A 24,269-nucleotide genomic window follows, 5' to 3' on the forward strand; every position below is an offset into this window, starting at 1 on the left:
CAGATCACCACTGAATAAGGCTAGACTTCAATAACAACAACAACAACAAAACAAAAACAAAAACAAACAATAGAAAGCCCACATACCCTTGGAACTGAACAATACTCTACTCAATGATAACTTGGTCAGGGAAGAAGTAAAGAAACTAAAGACTTCCTGGAGTTCAATGAAAATGATGACACAGCATACCCAAACTTATGGGACACAATGAAAGCAGTGCTAAGAGAATATTCATATCTCTAAGTGCCTTGGTGAAGAAATTGGAAAGATCTTACACTACAACTTAACAGCACTCCTGAATGCTCTAGAAAAAAACAAAACAAAAAACAAAAAAGAAGAAAAAGAAGAAGCAAGCACATCCAAGAGGAGTAGACATCATTAATCAAACACAGGGCTGAAATTAACCAAATAGAAACAAAGAAAGAAACAAAGAATCAACAAAACCAAAAAGCTATTTTCCTTGAGAAAATCAACAAGATAGATAAACCACTAGGCAAACTAACTACAGGGCACAGAGACAATATCCACATTAACAAAATCAGAAGTGAAAAGAGAGACTTAACAGAAACTGAGGAAATTTAAAAAAAAAAAAAAAGCAAATCCTACTACAAAAGCTTATACTCAACAAAACTAGAAAATCTGGAAGAAATGGATAATTTTCTAGACAGATACAAAGTACCAAAGCTAAATTAGAGCAGGTAAACTATCTCAACAGGTCCATATCCCCTAACAAAATAGAAGCAGTCATTAAAAGCCTCCCAACCAAAAAAAGACCAGGGCCAGATGGCTTTAGTGCAGAATTTATTCAGCAAAGAGCTAATACCAACACGCCACAAACTATTCCATAAAATAGAAACAGAAGGAACATTACCTAATTCATTCTATGAAGCCATAATTACTCTGAAACCTAAACTATATAAAGACCCAACAAGGAAAGAGAACTCGAGACCAATTTCATTTATGAGTATCTATGGAAAAACATTCATTAAAATTCTCAAAAAAATGTACCCAAGAACATAGCAATACCATCGTTCACCATGACGAAGTAGGCTTTTTCCCAGGGATGCAAGGTTGGTTCAATATAAGAAAATCTATTAACATAATCCACTATATAAACAAACTCAAAGAAAAAAAGAAACACATGATCAATAGATGCTGAAAAAGCATTTGACAAAATACAATACCCCTTCATGTTAAAAGTATTGGAAAGATCAGTAATTCAAGGCCTATATCTAAACATAATAAAAGCAATATACAGCAAATCATTAGCCAACATCACACTTAATGGAGAGAAACTTGAAGCAATCCCACCAAAATCAGGGACTAGACAAAGCTGCCTATTCTCAGCCTATCTATTCAATATAGTACTCAAAGTTCTACCTAGAGCAGTAAGGCTGCAAAAGGAAATCAAGTGAATACAAATTGGCAAAGAATAAGTCAAGGTTTCACTACTTGCATATGATATAATCATACACCCTCAAAATTCTACCAGAGGAGTTCTATAGCTGATAACTTCAGCAAAGTGCCTGGATATAAAACTAACTCAAGCAAATCAGCAGCTTTCCTTTATACAAATTATAAACTGGCTAAGAAAGAAAATAGGGAAACAGCACCCTTCACAATCGTCACAAATAATATAAAATATCTTGGGCTAATTCTGACCAAACAAGTGATGGATCTGCAAGTCTCTGAAGAAAGAAATCAAAAAAGACCAGAAAATGGAGAAATCTCCCATGCTCATGGACTAATAGTATTAACAGAGTATAAGTTTTGGCCATTCTGCCAAAAGCAATCTACAGACTCAATGTAACCCCCATCAAAATTCCAACACAATTATTTCAAGACATGAAAGAGCAACTCTCAACTTCATATGGAAAAACAAAAACCCAGGATAGAAAAACAATTCTTGACAATAAAAGAATATCTGGGGGACTCACCACCCCTACCTCCACTGTTGTACTAGAGGGCAACAGTGATAAAAACTGCATAATATTGGTACAGAGACAGACAGGTGGATCGATGGAATAGAACTGAAGACCCATAAATGAACCTACAGACTTATGGACACTTGATCTTTGCAAAGAAGCCAAAAATATACAATGGAAAACAGAAACCATCTTCAATAAATGGTGGTCTAATTGGCACTCAGTATGTAGAAAAATGAAAATAGATCCATATTTCTCACTTTGCACAAAGTTCAAAACCAAGTGGACCTTAACATCAAACCAGATACACTGAATCTAATAGAAGAGAAAGTGGGAAGGAAAGAGCGTCAAACTCATGGCATAGGGGGTTGGAGGGAGGTGAGGAATTTCCTGAACAGAACTCTAATGGCTCAGGCAATTGATAAATGGGATTTCATGAAACTGAAAAGCTTCTTTAAGGCAAAGGATATAGTCAATAGGACAAATCGGCAACTTATAAATTGGGAAAAGATCTTCACTCTCCCCATGTTTGACAGAGGGCTAATATCAAAAATATATAAAGAACTCAAGAATCTAACCTCCAAAAAAACCAAACCTAATCAAAAAATAGGGTATAGTGCTAAACAGAGAATTCACAACAAGGAACTCAGATAGCTGAGAAGCACTTAAAGAAATGTTCAAAGTCTTTAGTCATCAGAGAAAGGCAAATCAAAATGACCCTGAGATTCCACTTTACACCAATCAAAATGGCTAAGATTAAAAACTCAGGTGACAGCACATGTTGGTGAGGATGCGGAAAAAGAGGAACACTCCTCCATTGCTGTTAGGATTTCAAACTAGTACAACCACTCTGGAAATCAATTTGGCAGTTCCTTAGAAAACTGAAAATATTTCTACCTGAAGACCCAGCTATACTACTCCTGGGCATATGCCCAAAAGATGCCCCACCATATCAAAGAGGCATGAACTCCACTGTGTTCCTGGCAACCTTATTTATAATAGCCAGAAGCTGGAAACAACCCAGATGTCCCAAGACAGAAAAATGGATACTGAAAATGTGTTTCATTTACACAATGGAGTACTACTCAGCTATTAAGAATGAGGACATCATGAATTTTACAAGTTAATGGATGGAACTAGAAAATATCATCCTAAGTGAGGTAACTCAGACCCCAAAGGACATGCCTGGTTATGTACTCACTGATTAAGTATCAGAAGGAACCATGCAAACTTTAAAAGGTCCTACACACCTAAGGTGCTTTGAACCACATCAGTAGCTATCATGACATGGTAATCCTGTGGAGACAATAGTGGAACAAATATCTTGTGGGAAATCAATAGTATTCTATTTGACCTTATGGCCTGGTCAACAGAGGAAATACTGATACTAAAAATCTAGTTATCTTCAAAGTGGTAGCAAAATAGTAGTTATTAGAGGAGTTCTCTGTTAATTTAAGCCAGCAAAATCTCTACAATGATCTATAAACTTTTGTCTTTATAACATAGAGAAGTATAGCTTTTACTTCTCATCAAAGGGATCTGCAATCGTATAGGTGGAACAACATTATGAACTAACCAGTACCCCGGAGCTCTTGACTCTAGCTGCATATGTATCAAAAGATGGCCTAGTCGGCCATCACTGGAAAGAGAGGCCCATTGGACACGCAAACTTTATATGCCCCAGTACAGGGGAACGCCAGGGCCAAAAAGGGGGAGTGGGTGGGTAGGGGAGTTGGGGTGGGTGGGTATGGGGGACTTTTGGTATAGCATTGGAAATGTAAATGAGCTAAATACCTAATAAAAATGGGAAAAAAATTAAATAAAATAAAAAAGAGTTTATTTTACAATAGAAGGATGTTACTACAGAAAACCAGAACCAATCAAAATGCAGTTATGGATTCTAATCCCAATGGACATATTTTCAAAACACTTTCAAGCCTGTTTTTGAAACACTGTGGGAGAGTCTAAGGGCTAGAGGATTGTGGGGAGTTGCAGGCTGTTTTCCAGTTGAGCTGAGGTCTGAACCCCAAAGGTCATAATTCACCTATATGACAGGGTAGGCATTCCCTTATGCTCCTGGAACTCCGGCCCCTGCCTAAGGTACCATCTCCCACAGCCCCCACAAATGAAGCATGGTCAGTAGTCACATAAGCAATGGCCAAGCTTCTGACCTTCAGGCTAAACTCCTCCTAGTTACCTAACAACAGTGAAGTAAAAAGGAGTACTCAGCCTCTATCTTACTCTCTTACTCTCACTTCTTTGTCCTCTTCCTCTCACTTCTCTCTCCTCTTCCCTTTCTCTTTGTCTTTACTTCTCCTCTCCTCTCCTCTCCTCTCCTCTCTTTTCTCTCTAGCCTTTCCTCTTCCTCTTCCTCTTCCTCTTCCACCCCTTTCTCCCTCTCCCCAACCCTCCCTTCTCTCTTTCCCCTGCATTTCTATAATAAAGCTCTTAAACCATAGAGAGTCTCTGCTTCTTCTAGATCTGCTGTGCCACTCCGGTCAGCGTTGGAAATTCCTTTCCTCATCTCCCTCTCCTATAACGACAGGGTGTCGCCTCAGGGTCCCCGGTTGGGGGCTGCCCCTTCTCTACTCCCCACCGAGTGGGTTAGAGGCTTGGATCTCCACCCAGAGCCATGTGGAAAGCGCCTGGCAGTCTCCCCACATCTGCCTGCCCAAAGCACAGGAACTCTGGCTGGACGTGGCATATTTCTCCTTCTCTTTCTCCCCCAGGGACTCCCCAGGGCCCACTTCACCCCCCTTTTATTTTGTTCCCTACAGAGGATCAGTTCTGAGTTTGCTCAGAAATTGTGTCTTCTGGTAACATAAGAAGCTACACCTATAATGTGTCACCAACATGACTGCCCAATCATGAGCCGAACAAGGATGACATCAATGGCCACGCCAAAGTGTCTGGGTATAAGGCATGAAGTCAAAACCAAACCCAAATAGCCACAGGAAACAGACAAAACCTAAGAGTGGGATAGGTCTTCCCCAGTGAAAAGAATTAGTTGTCCAGTGCCAAATAGTCAGCCTTGAACACCTACATACAAGGAACATTATACAGACTGAACTGGTTTTAAATACAGACACATAGACACACAGACACACACGTGCAATAACAATGAAAAATTAATTTGAAAGATAACAGGTGGGGTAAATGTGAGAGTTTGAAGACAGGAAAGAAGGAGAAATGTATATATAATATTAAAAAGAAAAAACAGCTGTCATTTATTTTCTATGTGGAAAATCTGTATTAATATGCATAAATTCTATCTTTCAATTTTCACCTAAGATATTACCAATTCAATTTTCAATTAAAGGTATTAAAGCTTTAAGGGCTAGTAAATATGATTAAGTACATGGATATAGTAAAATACCAAAAGTACATAAATTGATCTTCTTTTATACATTTAAACTAAGTAACATGTTTAACTCTCTTGTTTTAAATCCTACACAGTATCTTCTATTGATTTATTTTATACTGTGTAAATGTCCATTTAAGTCCTGGAAGTTTAAAGGTTGTAGAGGAAAGCAAAATGCTTATGAAAAATACTTTCATCGTATCAGAGGCAGGAAAGCCTCAACTTTGAGACCAGCTTGATTTACATAAAGATTTGGAGCCAGCAAATCCAAAAACAAATATAAACAACTAAGAAGGTCAAATAATTGTTAGTTTCTTTCTCATTATTAATTAATTAAACCTTGGCAATCAGGAGAGGTCTAAATATAACTGAATGGCTCTCCAAGTGAAAGTAAGTAACCAAACAGGTAATAGAGACTTGAAATATTTACTTGCTAATCATATCCAATTTCTGTAGCCACCTAATGAAAACAGGTTATCTCCTTTTTCTGCTTCATATGACCTCAACTACATAATGCTGGAGGATATTTTAAGTTGGACCAAAAGTAAGTAAGTAATAAAATTTAGATGTTGTTTAATCAAATATAGGTTGCTTAACTATAACTAACAATTACTAGGTTGTAAGGGAAATTTCCCTTTATCTTCCTAATTTTTGAAGCTAGTCCCAAATTTTGCTTTTCAAAAGAAGGACTTTAATTGGGGATATATAGAAAAGTAATGGTCTTGAAATATATTTTAAGAGTTTGTGTGTAGGCCATTATAAAAAAAATCACAAATCACTTCAAAACCAGTAAATGAGCATGTTTTAAAATAATCTAAACAAAAAGTGAAAAACAGCACCTGGAGAGATCACTCAGTCCTTAAGTGCTTGCCTTGAGTTTGAATCCTAGATCTACTATAAAATAATAACGGGCTACATGGCACACACTTGATACCAGAGCTGGAAAGGTGGGACTTAAATTAGCTAATCTGGTCTACTCGGAAAGACTATAAGAGATTCTGTCTCAAAAAGGAAGATAGATAAGCACCTATGAAACAACACCTGAGTTATACTCTATCACTCCATACATACAGACCATATCCATTTACATATTTCCATGCACATAAGCACCTGCATATGCATATACATACAAATCACCAATTAATACGATCAATGTCTAATGAACTACTCCATCAATAATTTCTCCCTTTTATTAAGGCCCTTCCAACCTGATTAAAAAAAAATAAACAAAAACAAAAACATAATTTAAACAACAAAAAACAAATTCCTTAGAAATCTTTTAAAGCTTACTCTTACCTTACATAAAAAGTATGCTTCCAATTTTATATTAACCTTGCATACTCATAATGGCTGTACTGGAACACCTTTTGCTTCTGTATTGTGCAACATGTAACCCTTCTGTTTAAATTTCTTCAGCTGCCAAGATATCAAGAAACTACTTCTACAGTCAACAAACAGAATAAATTAACAAGTGTCAACAAGTAACACATGTGTAACTTGCTTCTCGTTTGCCTTTTGCAATGTCCTCTTATAAACCATGGTCTTAATGACTTAAGAATTTTGTTTTACTTGAATATTTCATAAAGCATCACTACTTTAACCTTGCAACCTAAGAAGCCAAATTTTTTTAATTACAAATACCTATAAAATAAGCACTCACTCACATTATTTTTTTGAAACTTTGACACCTAGGTAATCCTTAAATTAAAGCATGAACTCTAAAAGTATTGAAGAAATAAAAGATTATATGATCAGTGAGACTTTAAGGTACAATAAAACATATTGTGTTTTCTACATTATTTTTCAACAATTAAAGAAACTTTCCAAAGTATCCCTGTATTTTCAACAATGATAAACTCTTACTGTTTCAAGTATGATACACTTATGCTGCTTTACTTTGTTATTTTAAAACCCTCTAAGAAAGATTACCACTTTAAAAGCAATATTCTTAGCAAAGAAGAAAAAAGAAAAAGAAAAGGAAAAAGGAAAGAAAGAGAGGGAGGGAAGGAGGGAGGGAGGGAGGGAGGGAGGGAGGAAGAAATTAACAGTAATAGCAATTTACTATCAGTTCCCATTATCACTCAACTTTGTCACACCTGCAATAGATCCAGAACTAGTTTTAGTCTGGACTATGAGAATAAAAACAAGTCTGCTGATATTAAGTCTTTCATAACTACATACTTTTCTGGTCTAAATTTATACAGTACTCCTACCTATAAATCAACTGTAGACAAACTAGATTGTTCTCAGAAGAGATTTCTGTGGTTAAAGTATTTCCTCCATTCCTCTGCCTACTTGGTAAAACCTTCCCATCCTTTAGTAACCTTATGAAAAGGCCATCCTATTTCAAAACCATTTCCTTGATGGGATATTTCTTTTCCGATGAAATTTCAGCACAGAACTTTCAGAAGACAGACACATGCTGAATCTTTTTTCATAGTGAACAAACACAGGATTCCTATTTTCCAGCAAAATATGTAAGTATGTAAAAGAAAAACAAATGCTTTGAGTAAAGACTTTTCAAATGAAAATAAACAGTTTAGTATTAAACCACATACATATGCATAACTTTGTTCTTAAAATGCATGTATTTCCCAAAGACTTCCTTAAAATAGTAAGAGTTTAAGCACACCTATTGAAAAATTGTTTCGAATAAATTGGAAAACTGGGTTTTACTCTCTCCCATCTCGTGCTTTCCTGTCTGGGTGTGTGCTTTTGTTTTACAGAACAAAAACAGCAACTTCTTTCCATAAAGTTCTACTTTTAGTGTTAGTAGCTACATATACCTAGTAGTAAACACACTGAATCAGTAAGACCATGCTACTGTAAAGTGACCAACTGACCCATTCACTTGTACAGTACCTGATGTACAATATCACTTGTTACAGCAAGCTCTACTACATGTAATCACAGCCTACACAGGGGTTTTCCCTCTTAACACGACATGAAAAATGGCTTTCTTTAACCTCAACTCTTTTCTTTATTTTTATTTATTTGTTTGTTTGTTTTTTTGGTTTTTCAAGACAGGGTTTCTCTGTATAGCCCTGGCTGTCCTGGAACTCACTCTGTAGACCAGACTGGCCTCGAACTCAGAAACCTGCCTGCCTCTGCTTCCCAAGTGCTGGGATTAAAGGCGTGCGCCACCGCCACCCCTCAACTCTTATCTCTGGCAACGGACGCCAAACAGCCGCCATCTTGCCTCGTGACCACGGATTTCCCACCCCCTAGGAGTCATACGGGGCCTGGGGTCTTTACCTCCTTCCTGGCAGCCTTCACCAGGCCTCAGTACCGCAGCATAACTGGGAAAGCGGGACCCCTCAACATCTACCGGACCTATCTTGCCCCAACACCTGAATATTTACTAAGCACGGTGATTGCGGCTGCGGCGCTGTTCCCTACGGCCTAACTGCGGCCCACTCCAGCTCACACAATTAAGAGGCCTAGTAGGGAATGACAATTTATGTACTACGCCATTGAGCCGGTCAAAAGTTCACACTAGACCCAATACTGTGACCACACTCAGAACTCACCAGACCAGTGTAGAGGGGTAGGCAATGACGACAAGTACTGCAGACTTCAGAGTACTGGGCCGGTCTCTGGCTAATGGAAGAAAGAGGGACTTAGAAGGTAACAAAAAGCAACACCACTCTCAAGAGTAGGAGCAGACAACCGACTGTTAACACTTAAAACTCACCTTACAGCCCAGAACGCCTGAAAACCCAGAACACCTGAAAATGAGTAACGACCGTTTGATGCTCACCAGTCTTTCCGTTCCCAGAATGCCTGAAATTGAGTAACGGCCGTTTGATGTTCACCAGTCTTTCTGTTCTCTCTACAGGCCCCACCCACCTACAGACCCCTGACACGCAGCACGCCACGCCCCACGCCACGCCCCCTCCTGCCCTCCCTTGCCTTATAGATTCTTTCCTCCCTGCATTGTGCGGCAACTTCAAATGCAGGGCAGGAGCAGGAGACTATTAAGCCCTTACTCTTAAATACCAGTGTACCAAAGGGTTCTGAGTTTTCTTCTGCTTCTGAAGGCATAAATTTATTACATGTATAATAATTTATTAATATACAAATATTCTGCCATATCACTTAACCACTGCTTGTTCAGTGACTATATGTAAATATTTATTAAATATATACATTATAAAAGCACGTATGTATATATTATATTGAAATAAATATATAAATATATACAGTATAGATATATTTAAGTAAATATATAACAAAATATATAAATATATACAGTAAAGATATAACAAAATAATAAAAATAATTATATAAAAGTTATATATATTAAAGGTAGTTAAGTGAAATGACAGAAGCAAAATGAGCTTCTGCTTAATATTTTAGAAAAACAATTACATAATAGGGAAACAGGACTTTTTTTTCCCTTTTTTCTTAGATATTTTCTGGTTTGTTTGTTTTTGTTTTTGTTATTGCTTTTATTTTTTATTAGACATTTCATTTATTTACATTTCAAATGCTATCTCGAAAGCTCCCTATACCCTCCCCCCACCCTGCTCACCCACCCACCCACTCCCACTTCCTGACCCAGGCATTCCCCTATACTGGGGCATAGAACCTTCACAGGATCAAGGGCCTCTTCTCCCATTGATTATGACTAGGACAGTCTCTGCTGCATGTGCGGCTGGAGTCATGAGTCCCACCATGTAGTTGTTGCTTTAGTCCCTGAGAGCTCTGTGGGTACTGGGTGGTTCATAATGTTGGCCTTGATCCATTTAGACTTGAACTTTGTACAAGGAGGTCAGAATGTATCAATTTGCATTCTTCTACATGCTGACCACCAGTTGAACCAGCACAATTTATTGAAAATTGAACCAGCACAATTTATTGAAAATGCTGTCTATTTTCCACTGGATGATTTTAGCTGCTTTGTCAAAGATCAAGTGACTATAGATGTGTGGGTTCATTTCTGGGTCTTCAATTCTATTCCATTACTTTCCTGCCTGTTTCTGTACCAGTACCATACAGTTTTTATCACAATTGCTCTGTAGTACAGCTTGAGGTCAGGGATGGTGATTCCACCAGAAGTTCTTCTATTGTTGAGAATAGTTTTCACTATCCTGGGGTTTAATAGTTTTCACTACCCTGGGGTTTTTGTTATTCCAAATAAATTTGCAAATTGCACTTTTTAACTCTATAAAGAACGGAGTTGGGTTTTGGTGGGGATTGCATTGAATCTGTAGATTGCTTTTGGCAAGATGGTCATTTTTACCGTATTAATCCTGCCAATCCACAAGAATTGGAGATCTTCCCATCTTTTGAAGTATTCTTCAATATCTTTCTTCAGAGACCTGAATTTCTTGTCATATAGATCTCTCACTTGCTTGGTTAGAGTCACACTAAGGTATTTTATATCATTTGTGATTATTGTGAAAGGTGTTGTTTCCCTAATTTCTTTCTCAACCTGTTTATCCTTTCAGTAGAGGAAAGCCACTGATTTGGTGGAGTTAATTTTATATCCAGCTACTTCACTGATGCTGTTTTTTAGATTTAGGAGTTCTATGGTGAAATTTTTAGGGTCACTTATATATACTATCATATCATCTGCAAATAGTGATATTGTTACTTCTTCCTTTCCAATTTGTATCCCCTTCACCTCTTTTTGTTGTCTAATTGCTCTGGCTAGGACTTCAAGTACTATATTAAATAAGTAGGAAGAAAGTGGGCAGCCTTGTCTAGCCCTTAATTTTAGTGGGATTGCTTCAAGTTTCTCTCCATTTAGTTTGATGTTGGCTACTGGTTTGCTGTGTATTGCTTTTACTATGTTTTGTTATGAGCCTTGAATTACTGATCTTACCAAGACTTTTATCATGAAGGTGTGTTGGATTTTGTCAAATGCTTTCTCGGCATCTAATGAAAGGATCATATGGTATTTTTCTTTGAATTTGTTTAAATAGTAGATTGTGTTGATGGATTTCCATATATTGAACCATCCCTGCATCCCTGAGATGAAGCCTAATATGGCTTCATAGAATAAATTGGGTAGTGTCCCTTCTGTTTATATTTTATGAAATAGTTTGAAGAGAATTGGTATTAGGTCTTCCTTGAAGGTCTGATAGAACCCTGCACTAAACCCATCTGGTCCTGTTTTTGCTTTTTCTTTTTGTTTTTTGTTTTTGTTTTTGTTTTTGTTTTTTGTTTTTGTTTTTGTTTTTTTTTTTGCTTTTTCTTTTGAGGGGAGACTTTTATTGACTGCTGCTACGTCTTTAGGGGTTATGGGACAGTTAAGATAGTTTAGCTGATCTTAATTTAACTTTGGTACCTGGTATCTATCTAGAAACTTGTCCATTTCATCCAGATTTTCCAGTTTTGTTGAGTATAGGCTTTTGTAGTATGACGACGATTTTTTGAATTTCCTCGGTTTCTTTTCATTTCTGATTTTATTAATTTGGATACTGTTTCTGTGCCCTAGTTAGTCTGGCTAAGGGTTTATCTATCTTGTTGATTTTCTCAAAGAACCAGCTCCTGGTTTTGTTGATTTTTTTTTTTTTTGTATAGTTCTTTTTGTTTCTACTTGGTTGATTCCAGCCCTGAGTTTGATTACTTCCTGCCTTCTAATCCTCTTGGGTGTGTTGGCTTCTTTTTGTTCTAGAGCTTTCAGGTGTGCTGTCAGGCTGCTAGTGTATGCTCTCCCCAGTTTGTTTTTGGAGGTACTTAGAGCTCTGAGTTTTCCTCTTACCACTGCTTTCACTATGTCCCATAAGTTTGGGTATGTTGTGGATTCATTTTCATTAAATTCAAGAAAGTCTTTAATTTCTTTCTTTCTTCCTTGAACCAAGTTATCATTGAGTAGAGCACTGTTCAGCTTCCATGTGTATATGGGCTTTCTGTTATTATTGTTGGTATTGAAGACCAGCCTTGGTCTGTGGTGATATGATAGGATGCATGGAACTTACCTGTAGTTTAATTTATATTTCCCTACAACTAAGGGTGTTGATTATTTACATATTTTTCAACCATTTGTTTTCCCTTTTGAAAATTCTTTTCAGACCTGCACCCCACTTAAAATTTTAAAAAAAAAAGCTTTTTATTGATTCTTTGTCAACTTCATATCATACACCCCAATCCCACTATTCATTTTCCTGTCTCTTTGTATTCACCATTCACCCTTGCAACCTCTCCTTCAAAGGAAAACAAACAAACAAACAAAAAAACCCAAAAACCAAAAACCAAAAAACAAACCACCAACAACAAAAAACAAAACAAAACAACAACAACAAAAACAGATCTGGTCCACACCTGCAATCTCAGATCTTCACTCCACTTCCTGGACCACAGCTCTTCTTGTGTCCCTGGAGACCTTCAGCAAACCTGGCAAACCAGACCAAAGTCATCAGGTACCACCAGTTCTACTGCATCCTTGGAGGGCTATGACCACCTGGCACAACTAGGTAAGGCACTGGTGGGCCCCATTTTCACCCTGGATTGGGCCTTGAGGACAAACCTGAGCCTAGCTGGAGTTTTGAGACTGGTCTCAGTCACTTTTGTGTCGGGGTGACTCAGCAAGATCTGTTTGACCCTGCCACTGTCCCCACCATTGCTAGTGTAGAGCCTTACCCTTGGCCCTGTCAGTCACTCCATACCCTCCATCACTCTTCCTCTTTTTCTACATCATCTTACCCCAACAAAAATCCCCCTCCCTATGTTCCGAATATATGTTCTGTGTTGCCCTGACTGTCCTGGAACTCACTCTGTAGACCAGGCTGGCCTCAAACTCAAAAATCTGCCTGCCTCTGCTTCCCAAGTGCTGGGATTAAAGGCATGTGCCACCACTGCCCAGCAGGATTATTTTTATTAACAGTATTTTGTTTCCACAGACACATTCTTGAATGCCTGACACTTTAACTGAGATCCCAATATCACAGGCTATGTATCAAGGAAACAAACTATAGTCATAATCAGCCAAGGAGTTAGTGGATGAGTGTCTTGAGGTCAAGTGGGAAGTAATGTTGCCTGAGTTGGAAGTCCAATAATTGCTGCTCTTGCTCTTCCTTCAGTTGCTGCACTTTAAACCCACAAAGCAAGATTAGAATAGATGATCGTTCCCACCCGTACTTCTTTCCTGCCAATCAGGAGAAATATTAATGATTTAAAAGAATAAAGGATTTGCTTGTTTTCTTGATTAGAAATTGAGATACATTCTGATAAATGAAACAAATAAATTGATAATCAATTTTACCCTTTATGTGTATTGCAGGATAAGTGTGTTTGTGGACTTAACTCTCCCATCAGGGATACAGCCCATGAGTGTTCATTACTTAACATTTCAGTGATTTTTTTTTTAAAGATAGGCATGTTTAGGAATGAAGATGTTATTGTCATGATTATGTCATAAATATGTATCCAGTTTGGGTGTTTCCTGATAGAAAATTTTAATTCTTATTTTTCTTATATGACTCTTGCTAGTTTAGTTTCACAGTGTTATTTTGAAGAGGTCAAGGCCATTTTGGAGGTACGTTAAGGTACACAGCTTGTTGAAGAATACGATACAAAGGTGCATTTGACCCACGGTTTTCAGAGTACATACATAGTATGAGACTACTGGGTTTAAGCATACTATGATGATATCTATTGTAACAGAGCTGTACAGTTACTAATGCTGTTCTGCCAATAAAAGGAGTGAAAAGAAGAAAAGAGATGTTAGGCATGAAAAGCTCTGCAATATATCCTGGCACTGCTGTCTATAACATTTAAGGGAATTCAGTAATTGTCAAGTCCCTTGATAATGACAGGTATGACAAACATATGGGCAGCAACAAGTATTCAAATTAAGTCACCAGTAATAAAATTCATCCAAATTAGGAGTTTTAGAACCATTCCTCTTATGTCAACTTAAGCATCAAGTCACAGGTCTCAGAATCTGTGAGTTGAAGTCTTTGTTGGGAACCATGAAAAAATAAATGAAATGAATATCTGTGTGGAAATGCTCACCAAACATTATACTGAACTTATGAGAGAGGGTTAAATGAGGTGTAGTGACAAACAGATTTACCCCTGGCACTCAAGAAGCAGAGTCTCTGTGACTCTAAGACTAGCATTATCTATATAATGAGATTTAGCACATCCAGGGACATATATCTAGTACTACATCTATCTCACTTTTAGAACCAAGGATAGTAATCTCAGAGAGGTGAGAAGGTCAGGAAGAAACTGCAGGTTATTCACTCCCATTTCATATCTTTCTGCTAAACTGTACCTGCTTTTAAAAGGCCTGCAGTTGATGTCAGCTTGTAAATCCCCTGAAGGCCCACCACTAGTCTCCACAGCATTTTGCTGGGCTTGTGACCCATTTCATGGGTCACCCAGAACCAACTGACCAAGTTGGTATGGAGAGTCAGGACTCAAACCCAATCACAAAAGAACACACATGGTATGTACTTACTGATAAGTGGATATTATCCCAGAAGCTCAAATACTCAAGATTCAACTCACAAGCCATGTGAAACTCAAGAAGAAGGAAGACCACAGTGTCTTCACTGTGATACATTCAGTCCTTCTTATAGGGTGGATCAAAATACCCATGGGAGGTGATAGAGAGACAAAATTTGGAGCAGGAGCTTGGCCACCATTACAAAAGATATTAGCCTCCATCCCTTAGGTCAATGAGACTTGACAACATTTTGTGGACATACCAATTGGAGTAGTGTATCTTGCAAACTCTTTAAACATTCTTTCAGTTCAGCTTCCTTTATTTTGCATTTGAATTCTTACACTCTATCTCTTTGAGGAATTATGAGAATTTCTCACAATTTTCTGCTTTTCCTGTACAGACACCACCCTTTGTCTGTAAGTTGAACAGGAGAAGGAACTAGAGGGGGACCGGAGATGGGAACAAGAAATGGTAAACCATTCTTTAAATTTTTGATAAATCTAAGAAAAGATCCTAAGAATTGTACTAGTCGTGATAGCAAATACCTCGATTACAAGCACTTGTCGGGGGGTGGGGGATTGGGAGTAGGGGGTGGTAGGAAGGTAGGGGGTAGGGCCAAGTAGATCTTTGTGAGTTTGAGGCTGGCCACATAGATAAAGTCCATTTGTCAAGTCTTAGCCCAACTGAGCCTAGTGAATAAGAACTTGTATCAATAACAAAAAAGTAAAATGTAAAATAAAGGCAAACAAAAATTTGTTTCTGAGAATTGGTTCACTCTTCTTGTTTGAGAGTCTGGGTGGTGTCCTGCATTTTGTGTATGAACTATAAGCTACAGGAAGCCAGTATGAATGGAACTCAATGTTACCCAATCCATACAAAGCAGGATAATACCAAGGAAAAGAGTTCTCATGTTTCCTCACTAGGGAGATAAAGACTACAAGAGGCCAGAGAACTATACATAAAGAGTATTGTGTGAACTATAATTGGGAAAGGAATGGTTTTTAAAGGCATGAAGATGACATTATAATTGTCTTTCCAAACAAGAACCTTCTGGGACTGAATTTGCCTTGTGGTCTTGTTCATACAACAATAAAATAGAAGTTATAGTGTCTAACTATGATCTGTTTTAGAAGTATGACATTTGTAAAGATTGATGATTGGATTTTAGAAGGCATCACTCTTGCTATGCTTAGTTCTAAGGATTCCTATTTAGCCATGTAGACCAAGTGAAGGGAATGGTGCAAAGGCAAAGCCACTCAAGGTTAAATCTTTCTACACTTTGTTAAAACTTGTCAGATTTCTATGTAGATTTATAACCAATTTTCAAATTGGGTTATTTGATTTTTTTTATATCTAGTTTCTTGAGTTCTTTATAGATTTTGAATATCAGCCTTCTGTCAGGCATTTTAGATATTAATCACCTATCATATATGTAGTTGGTTAAAATCTTTTCCCATTCTGTAGGCTGCTGCCTTGTCTAAATGATGTTCAAAAGCCTTATTGAAGCTTTTTAGTTTCTTGAGGTCCCAAGTATTGTTAAAGGACAAAATTCACAAATCTTAGTACATGTGGAATCATAGGAGCAGCATAGGTACCCTAAAGGAGTGAGGGTGCAAAGAAAAAAAAAAATGAAGCTAGAATTAATTCCCAAGTAGCCAACATGAAAGTACATAGTAATTGGTGTTTGTTTAGCATAAAAGTCCTACATTTTGTCCTTTGTATAGATCTTCATCTCTTGAATCCCATATATAAATCGTACAGCATTCCTTCACAAATACACTATTTAATGCATATTGAGTGTTCCATGCCATAGGGCAAGAGTTCTATACCAAACTTTTCTAACATCAAATATAAAAAATTTCCAAACTACTAAGGGAAAGAGAGATTGGACAACTATAAGAATGATAATTAGGAATACTAAGAAAAAAATTCTACATAATAGAAATCTGTTAATAGTGCCTGATCTTCGTGAATTTGAATTGAAGACCCAAACATAAAGCCACATACACATAAACACCTGACTTTTTCATAGCGAATACAGAAAAACAAACTGGGGTGGGGGGTGGGGGGGGGATAGTGAAGGGTCATGGTCAAACCAGATGGCTACATGTAGAAGAATCCAAATAGAGCCGCACTTATCCTGAAAAAATTCCAAATGACTCAGACTTTAAGTTAAATCAGATATACTGAACCTATTGGAAAAGAAAGTGGACAACAGCTTTGAACTCACTGGCACAGAAAAAGACATCCTGAAGAGAACACCATTAGCACATGGACTAAGATGTGTGAATTTTGTCCTTTAACAATACTTGGGACCTCAAGAAACTAAAAAGCTTCAATAAGGCTTTTGAACATCATTTAGACAAGGCAGCAGCCTACAGAATGGGAAAAGATATTAACCAACTACATATATGATAGGTGATTAATATCTAAAATGCCTGACAGAAGGCTGATATTCAAAATCTATAAAGAACTCAAGAAACTAGATATAAAAAAATCAAATAACCCAATTTGAAAATTGGTTATAAATCTACATAGAAATCTCAACAAAGGAAACCCAAATAACTGAGAAACACTTAAAAGAAATGTTCAACACCATGAGTCATCATAGAAATGCAAGTCAAAACTACTTTACGATGTCATCTTTGTAGCTGTCTAGCAGCATGGAGAACTGGGTTAACTGAAAGAAGGGCTGGAAATGAAAAGGACAGGGCTCCAGAGAAGGGTGAAGCCAAGACAAAAGTTCTGATCAAGGCTCAAAGTTTAATTCTGCAGTTCTAGCTTATAAAGGGAAAACCATAAAACCTATCCTTTGTTTGAACTGGATTATGTTCCAAAGCAAGTTCAGTGGGCAGTCTATTCTTCTAAGTTCCTATAGGAAATTCCAGGGGCAGCAAGGCGGAAGACTCCACCAAAGTCTTTAAGCTCACAAGTGGCAAGCACTCAAGGTCTGTTTAGCCTGCTTAAGGCTTGGATCTTACATGCATCACATGCATCTTACACACTTCAGAATGCCTAAGATAAGTAACACAAATAATAGCTCATAATGGTTAGGGCATGAGGCCAGGAGGCCAGGAGGACACTCTTACACTTCTGGTGGGAGTGCAAACTTTTATGGCCACTCTGGAAATCAATTTGGTGGTTTCTCAGGAAGTCAGGATCTATCTCCATCAACTACATTCATAGAAGCTTTATTCATAATACTCAGAAACTGAAAACAACCTAGATGCCCCTTAACTGAAGACGGATACAGAAAATGTGGTTCATTTGCACAATGGAATGCTACTCAGCTATTAAAACCAAGGACATAATGAACTTTGCAGGAAAATGGATGAAACTAGAAAATATCAACCTGAGTGAGAGAACTCAGACTTAAAAGGAAATGCATAGTATGTACTCACTGGTCAGTGGATTTTAGCTATTAAGTCAATGATAATGAATCTACAATTCATAGAACCACGGAGATCAGGTATATAGTAGGAGAATGGAGGAGTCAGATTTCATTAGGAAAGAGAAATAAAATAAATATTTAAAAATAAATCAAGTGGGGACTTGAACTGGAGGATCAAGTTGAAAGGAAGAAGGGAAAGAAGGATGAGGAATGGAACACTGTGAAAGAACTAAAATTAAGGGCAATTAAGGGGAGGTATGGAAACCTAAAACAGTAGAAGCTTCCAAAAATATGGATATATCCAAAAATATGGATATATGAAGGTGATCTAAGTGAAACTTCCTAAAAAATTTACATACACACACACACACACACACACACACACACACACACACAGACACACACACACACACACAGACACACACAGACACACACACACACAGACACACACACACACACACGATTTAATGAAATCACCAATTAATCAATTAATGAGGGAGACATAGTCCCCCCACTGGCCATCTCTTCTCAACAAAGGAAGCCTCCTTTACTGTGACTGGGTTCTATCTAATTGAGTTACAGCTCTAAGGAGTCCCATGAAAATCCTCAAATAACCAAGGCTGTTGCAAAGACTATAGACTGGGGGGAGGGGGGGCTGAAGAGATGGCTCAGTGGTTATGAGCACTGACTGCTCTTCTGAAGGTCCTGCATTCAAATCCCAGCAACCACATGGTGGCTCATAACCATCCGTAATGATATCTGACACCCTCTTCTGGAGTGTCTAAAGACAGCTACAGTGTACTTACATAAAATAATAAATAAATCTTTAAAAAAAAAAAAGACTATAGACTGCTCTCCACAAACTGACAGCAACCCCATAGCTGAAGACCATATCTACACAACTCACTGAACAGGCAGAAGTTGATCTGTGGGGTGGTGGGCTGTGCACAGATAGCCTGATCCCCAGCCGAGCAAAGGTCTGGAACCCTGGAGCCTTGCCAGGTTGTGATTTCCACCTGCACGGTTGGCCATGCATTCTGGGAACCTGGCTCCTGTCACGTGCCCACTACAGCCTCCCACCCCCCCACCCCACCCCCACCCCCACCCCCCTTTCAGAGAGGTATACATATATCACTAAGTAGCTGCACCAAGCCCTCCCACATGCAAATAAGGTTTCCCCAATCTCTCAGTTCGAGCCAATGAGAAGTACCTGCTGTCAAACCCTGAATATCCCCTAAACTGTATATAAGTCCTATCCAGGGAATAAAAGGTGTGAGAGAACTATTCCTTTGTCCAAGCCTTTTGACCTAAGAGCTGTAGCACCTGGGAGAGATGGGCTCTGCCTAAGCTCTCCCCTGAGGGCCTGCCACACTCCTCACTAGCTTGTTGGATCCTTCTTGGATCCTCATTGGCCCAGCCCTATCCAACTCAGTGCAGGGTGGGACAGACAGAGGTGGAGCCTACTGGTGTAGCAGACGCTTTCCTGCCAGCATTCCCTTCCCTTCACCAGAACCCTCACACCAGGCCTGGCCAGAGATTTCTGTAGAAAGCCTCTGATAGTACAATTCTTTCTCTTTTTTTTTTTTTTTTTTATTAGAAAAAGTTGGGGGGGGGGGGTCACTGATGTGACTGTGTCATTAATTGTGAAAATTTAGAGTGGAGTGGTATTATCAGAAAAAAATATATAGCCTAGAGAAGTAGCAGAACAAAGCCAGAGTAGTAAGAAGAGTTGAGGGTAAGAGTTGAGAAGTCGGGGGTGGTGAGATGGCTCAGCAGGTAAGAGCACCCGACTGTTCTTCCGAAGGTCCTGAGTTCAAATCCCAGCAACCACATGTTGGCTCACAACCATCCCTAACGAGATCTGACTCCCTCTTCTGGTGTGTCTGAAGACAGCTACAGTGTACTTACATATAATAAATAAATAAATAAATCTTTAAAAAAAAAAGTTGAGAAGTCAAGAGATTGAGTTGAGAAGGCAAAAGATTGTACATTCAGTCAGTTTCATGGGTACATGTACAATTTGAGGGTAATAACATCCATTTTTGAACAGCAATTAATTAATCTAGATAGACATTATGCTTTCCTCACTATCATATAACTTTACCCAAAGTACAACAGCCATTTGGCTTTAGCAAAGAGTCCATCTGTAGCTTGAAGGTCCCAAGTCTGTCTAATGTAGGGTTAATGCATGTCTCCGGAGCCTTCAGTCAGATGAAATTCGAGGATGGCAGCTTTGTCTGTAGGTCCCTGTAGATGGCACTGTCTCAGGTGGAGCTGTGGCAGCAGGTCCCGAGTGGAGACCTGTAGAACAATTATAACAAAGAAGCAGAACACCAGCAGAGGATATCTGCATAGTGTGGATAGCAAAAGTTGTGCTTGCAATGGTTGGCTTAGGAGCACATCCCAGTCCCTTTGGATGGCTAAGGAAGAAAATATTATGTTAATTGTGTAACTGGAGTAGGCAGTTAACAGTTCTTCTGTAAAAGAAAACCAGTTATTAATTAAGGATTGGACAACTTTTGAACCTTAAAGGAAATTTTAAACAAGTTGTTAAAATATGATGAATACTAGAGAGAAAAAAGAGCATTTAGAAAAAGAAGAGAGAAGATTTTTTGGTTAAAAGCACGATTCAGGTATTCCTGTAGGATGGCGCAGCTTCAATGCAGTTTTCGCGGGCTTATCTGGATGGGGGGGAGGGGTATCCTCTGTTTTGTTTTGAACTGGAGAGTGAAGGGTTAAGTGTGGGCCAGTGCAGAGAAGTGTCACTTAGCCACGCCCATGAAGTGGCTCTTTTGCTCCTCTCACTTGCCGGCCCCGCCCCAACTTGTTGGCCAGACCCAGCCCGCTGTCTTTGTTTATTTGTGTGCTGGCCCAGGACTCTACTGCTGAGGCGGGGGCCCCCAATCTCAGCGTGGTCCGCACTTTCCTGCGCAGCTGTGGCAGGAAGGGAGCTGGAGAATTCAGGGAAGAGGCAAAAGTTTTTGAACAGAAACTGCCCAACTGGTCAGACAAAGCCTAGAGAAAGGAATGTTTTGGTTTAAGTGGGAGCGTTCTCTGCCCACACAGCTGTAATCACTGCCCAGCTGGGCTTATCTGGAGCAAGTTAAGGCTACACAAGTCAGAAAGCCAACTCTCTTGTAGTTAAACCCGTAACAAAGAATGGGAAGGGGACCTCATGCCAGCCGCTATCTGGCCAAGGTTAAAGGAGAGAGCTAGAGGGGAGGGGCTACAGAGCTGGACAGGAACTTTGGAAAAAGAGAAAAGTAAAAGGCCAAGTTTTTTAACTCGATCACTCACGGTCTCAGGAAACTTGGAGATCTCCTATAGGTCTCTGTGCGAAGCATTCGTCAGCTGGTTCTATCTCATGAGGATGGCATAACCATCCCTCTGCAACCAGTTGTTGGGAACAAAATAAGGGGTGGGGGGAGGCTAGGGCCCTGGGGAAGAACTGAAGGAAAAAGATGCCCACACCCCGCCAGAGTTTCCCTATTCTCTGGTCAGTCTGGCGTGGGAGGGCTGCTATCTACCCTAGCCACTCAACCCTGGGTGGGCATTCCTCTATTCCACTCTTCACGGGGGTGGTCAAGGGGCAGCCCTGCCTGGGGACCCCCTCCCCCCCAGCTACTTTGCTAAAGCCACCAGGGTTGTGGGAAAGAGGGAAGAAGTTCCCAACACTGACCAGAGAGAAGTGAGAGAAGAGAGAGGTGAGAGGACAAAGAAATAAGAGCTAGGTGCAGGCTGAGCACCCTTTTTTATGGTCTTCACTGTTGCTAGGTAACTGGAGAGGAGTTTAGTCTGAAGGTCAGAAGCTTGGGCCATTGCTTACTGACCATGCTTCTCTTGGTGGGGGCTGTGGGAGGTGGTACCTTAGGCAGGGGCCAGAGTTCCAGGAGCATTGAGGGAAAGCCTACCATGTCATGTAAGTGAATTATGACCATCAGGGTTCAGACCTCAGCTCGTTTGGAGACCAGCCTGCAATTCCCTATAACCATGCTTAGAACTAAGCTTAGCTGGGTAGGATCTGGCCCCAAAGTTACCAATCCCTTGATCTGTTTATTTCCTTGAACACAGAATTTAGCTCCATTGCACTTCCTCATGTCCTTTTACTACTTAAACAACACAGTTTTTTCTTTCTAAGATTGCTACACTTCATCTTAACACTAAGACACAGCACAAAGTCTAGACTGAATTGCTCTGAGACCTCCTTTGCAATTAATATAAATCTCTTTAGCTTAGCATCAGGAAGACTGGACAAAGGCAAAATGCAGCAACATTCTTCACCAAAATATCACAAGAACAGTCAGTTTCTCAGCTACATACTAAAATTCTCCTCCTCAAGAGCCAAATTTCGACAGTTCAAATCACCCTCAGCAACAAACTCTTACATATTCCTAGTAGGACAGCCTAGTAAATATTCACTTAAAGCATTCCACTTCTTTCTAAATCCAAAGTCCTCAAATCCCCATTTTTCCAAACAAAAGCATGGTCAGACCTATCACAGTAAACTCCAGTCACTGGTACTGACTTCTTTTTAGGGTTTTACTGTGACACAATGAGCAAGGCAACTCTTTTTTTTTTTTTTTCTTGGTTTTTCAAGACAGGGTTTCTCTGTATAGCCCTGGCTGTCCTGGAACTTACTTTGTAGACCAGGCTGGCCTTGAACTCACAAATCCACCTGCCTCTACCTGTGCTGGGATTAAAGGTGTGTGCCAACATGCCCGGCTTGGCAACTCTTTTATTTTTAATTTTTTTATTATTACTTTTTTTTTACAGTCCAGTCATTGCTCCTCTCCCAGTTCCCCCTCCCACAGTTCCTCATCCCATTCCTCCTCTCCCCCATGTCTCCAAGAAGATGTCCTGCTCCTCCTCCCCCAAACCCCAGCCAGACCTCCCTACTCCCTGGGTCCTAAAACACTGAGAGCAGACTAGGCAATCCTCTGCTGTGTATGTTTTGGGGACCTCAGACCAGCTAGTGCATGCTGCCTGTCTGGTGCCTCAGTGACTGAGAGATCTCAGGGGTCCAGGTTAGTTGAGTCTGCTAGTCTTCCTATGGAGACACCTTCCTCCTCCAATTCTTCTAGCCTTTCCCTAATTTAACCACAGGAGTTTCTGACTTCAGTTCAATTGTTGGATATAAGTATCTGCTTCTGTCTCAGTCAGCTGCTTGTTGGGACTCACAGAGAACCTCATTTAATTGAGGCTGGCTTACATGTTCAGAGGTTTAGTCTATTGTCATCAAGGTGGGAGCATGGCAGCATCTAGCCAGGCATGGTGCAGGCAGAACTTAGAGTTCTACATCTTCATCTAAAGGCTGCTTTCAGAATATTGACATCCAGGCAGCTAGGGTAAGGGTCTTAAAGGTCACATCCACAATGACACACTTCTTCCAACAAAGCTAGACCTACCCCAAACAAGGTCATACCTTCTAATAGTCCCTGGGACAAGAATATTCAAACTACCAAAGGTGCCTTCTTAGCAGATATACATACAGAGACCCACAGCCAGACAAATTTAAGAGTGAGAAATCTTGGAGCACTCAGCTCTGGCTGTACTGTATCTTTCTACTAAATATTTCTCCTCAGAGTTCAGGGAATCCCTCAGAAGAGGAGAGGCAGAAGATTGTAAGAGTCAGTGGGGATAGAGGACATGAAGGAAACAAGGCCCTCTAAATCCACATAAGCAAAGTGCATATGAACTCATAGTCTGAAGCACCATGCACAGGGCTTTCATGGATCTGCACCATGTCACCTGTGTATACACTATGGCTTTTAGTTTAGTGCTTTTATGGAATTCTTTAGTATGCAAATGAGGGTGTTTCAGGTTCTTAGCTGTTGAGTCAATGATAGTCAAGTTATAATCCGTAGAATCACAGAGGTTAGCATGAAGTGAAAGACTAGGGGCTACAGATTGATCTTCTTGGTAAAAAGAAATAGAATAGATAGTGTTTTAGCTAGAACAGGAAGATTAAATGTGGAGGAAGATGGAAAAGGTGCATAACAAAGGAAATATGGGGAAAGATAGTTAAAAATCAAGGCTGGATCCATCCATTTGCCTGTGAATTTCAAGAACTCATTTTTTTTTATTGGATATTTTGTTTATTTACATTTCAAATGTTATCCCTTTATCCAGTTTCCCCTCCGGAAACCTATCTCATCCCCTCTTACCCTTGCTTTTATGAGGGTGCTTCCC

General features: G+C 39.4%; 1 protein-coding gene across 1 annotated transcript in view; it reads right to left on the bottom strand.

Moving 5' to 3' along the window:
• Positions 1-9,115, bottom strand: part of Zfy1 (zinc finger protein 1, Y-linked) — a 72,203-nt gene extending 63,088 nt beyond the window's left edge. Inside the window, exons 1-2 of the mRNA NM_009570.4 lie at positions 8,981-9,115; positions 8,817-8,882 (exon numbers count right to left, since the gene is read on the bottom strand). The gene's annotated coding sequence lies outside the window, so the exon portion shown is untranslated. The remainder of the gene's footprint in view (positions 1-8,816; positions 8,883-8,980) is intronic.
• Between the last annotated feature and the right edge of the window lie 15,154 nt (positions 9,116-24,269).

Source organism: Mus musculus, chromosome Y (genome assembly GCF_000001635.26).
Source record: "Mus musculus strain C57BL/6J chromosome Y, GRCm38.p6 C57BL/6J".
NCBI classification, from domain to species: Eukaryota; Metazoa; Chordata; class Mammalia; order Rodentia; family Muridae; genus Mus; species Mus musculus.